A 2,819-nucleotide genomic window follows, 5' to 3' on the forward strand; every position below is an offset into this window, starting at 1 on the left:
GCGTGGTTCTATTGCAGAAAGGGCAAGATGACTGCCTTCATCCGGTAGTATGCCTGAGTCGCAAGCTATTGCCCAGAGAGCAGAAATACAGCGTTATCGAGCAGGAAGCTTTGGGAGTGGTATGGGGGCTAAATAAGCTTAAGACATATCTGAGGGGGGTACACTTTCAGTTGGAGACCGATCATAGTCTATTGGTCTTCATCCACAAGATGAAAGAAACTAACGCCAGGATTCTGAGATGGGCGTTGTCCCTACAAGATTTCTCATTTGATGTGAAACATATTAGGAGAAAGAAAATGTATTAGCTGACTCCCTCTCAAGGTGCTTTGCCGAAGCGGAGTAAAATGTTACGCCAACGCCCAGTAGATAAAATGGGGAATAACAGGGATTGGCTTGAATTTATGTCTTCCTTTTTTCTCTCTCGCAGAAAGTGAGATGGAGGTACACTCTCTTTCTGCGTGGGGGGGGTGTAAGGAAGACACCAACCTGGCTGTAATACAGCAACTCAGTAGAACTGAAGGACGGCAGGAGGGGGAGGATCAACCTTGCAAGTCTTCACAGGAACTGTCCGGTACTCAGCTTTGCAAGAGCTGCACAGCTGAGATCTCTTAACGGAAAGCTGCACTAGAGACAGGGAGGGGTAGCGTCTTAACAGGTCCTTCAATAGATAAAATAGCAAAAGGTGTGGGGGGAAGATAACGCGCGTCTGGTGGGCAGGATGTTTTCCTACCTTGTGGAGTTATTGTAAGTTCTAGTTGATTTTAATTACTTTTTGTATTTTGGCAACCCCCTGAAGGATGTTTTTTTCTCGAAGCATTGTTAATTGAGGTTGCCTTTGTTGTTTTCCGATAATAAAAGCTTTTTTGCCTGATTTGCTGAGCCTGAGCGTGGAGCCTGAAGTATTTGGCCTTCTTTCTCCGGTGTATTTATTCTGCAGCCCAGCCCCTGTACTGCCTTCTCCTGCCACCCAGTTGAAACCGGGCAACCAAGAGGAGCGCCAGTGTGGTGTAGTGGTTAAGAGTGCGGGACTAGCATCTGGGAGACACCTGGGTCTGAATCTCCACTTGGGCCACAAAAGCTCGCTGGGTGACCTTGGGCTAACCTACCTCTGAGGGTTGTTCAAGATGGGTCGCCGTGTTAGTCTATCTGTAGCAGTAGAAAACAGCAAGAGTCCAGGAACGCCTTAAAGACTAACAAAATTTGTGGTAGGGTTTGAGCTTTCATGAGTCACTGCTCACTTTTTCAGAATTCACTTCTTCAGATGATTGTTGTAAGAAGAAGAAGGAAGAATTGGTTTTATACCCCACCCTTCATTACCCGAAGGAGTCTCGGAGTGGCTTACAGTTGCCTTCCCTTTCTCTCCCCACAACATACACCCTATGAACAGTGTTCCCTCTAAGCTGAGTTAGGGTGAGCTACCTCACAGTCTTTTAGCCTCCGGCTCACACATTTTTGTCTTAGCTCAGGAAGGATGGCTCCAGAGCAAACTAATTTATGCAGTAGTCAAATCGCTCGCTCACAACTTTAAGGCCAGTAGCTCCCAAAGTAGAATTTTGGCTCACAAGACTCCACAGCTTAGAGGGAGGATTGCCTGTGAGACTGGTTGGCCTGAGAGAGCTCTGAGAGAGCTGTGACTGCCCAAGGTCATCCAGCTGGCTTCATGTGGAGGAGAGGGGAATCAAACCCGGTTCTCCAGATTAGAGGAGAGAATGGTGTAAACTGGCCTGGCTCCCCAGTGGGGAGGAAGGTAAAAATGAAGTAAATAAATGATGAGGGGGCACCCTGACTAATGCCTGGTCTAGACATGAGGTGATCAACTAGGGTTACCAGCGCCAGGTAGGGAAATAGGGTAGCCAGGTCTTACCTGGCTGCTGGTGTGTGTGTGTGGGGGTTCCAGTCTTGATGCAGAAGTCTTCTGGCATGTGCGCTGGGCACATCAGGAGGAATGCTTTAGCCTTTGGGCAAAAAGCTCTATATGGTCACCAGAGTTTTTGCCCAAATGCTAGAGCATCCCCCCGGCGACATGCCCGTTGGGACAGGGCTCTTCTGGGGCAGGGCTTCCCCACTGGCGGATCATGGACACCCCCACCCCCGGGGGGGGGGGCAACCCTATTGGGAAATATCTGGAAATCTGGGGAGAAGAGCCTGAAGAGGGCAGGGGAAGGACTACAGTGGGGCATAATGCCACAGAGTCCACCTTTCCAAGTGGCCATTTTCTCCAGGTGAACAGATCTCTGTTGCCTGGAGATCAGTTCTAATCCCAGGAGATCTCCAGCCACCACCTGGAGGTTGCTGAGGTGGGAGAATGGACGGCTGGGGAAGGGTCACAGTGTTTAAGGCCCTTTTACTTTTCTAAATTCTCTGTAAGGGCAAAACAGCATATGAAGGGCAGGGCTATACATCCCCTTTCTTCCCAGCGCCGTTTTTATTTGCAGGGAGTTTTCCTAGGGGGAACAGGAGAACGTGACCCACACGGCCTGTAGTGATACAGTCCAGGCCTCGGTAACTAGGTGTAGGGGAGTGGGTCGGAGGCAGCCTCTGCCGGCCAACAGTACTCGAAGGCCTGGATGCTGGCAAGGCCATCGTACCTGCTGCGCGGCATCTAATCCCAAAAGCATTGGGGGGGGGGCAGGAGGGCTCCCCATCAGATCAGACCCTCCTTCGGACCAAAGATCACGTCGCCTTTTGTTTGACTAAGATAAGGGCCGGCAGCCAGGCCGCTCGCCTTGGGCTGCGCGGCTTCCTTTGTCTGGCGAAGTTTCTGTTCCGGATTTCGCCTCCTCAGCATGTGTTGACTTGACTCTCTGCCCCCCCCCCCT

The sequence above is a fragment of the Gekko japonicus genome, unplaced genomic scaffold (genome assembly GCF_001447785.1).
Source record: "Gekko japonicus isolate JY-2015 unplaced genomic scaffold, Gekko_japonicus_V1.1 scaffold1628, whole genome shotgun sequence".
In the NCBI taxonomy this organism is placed as follows: domain Eukaryota; kingdom Metazoa; phylum Chordata; class Lepidosauria; order Squamata; family Gekkonidae; genus Gekko; species Gekko japonicus.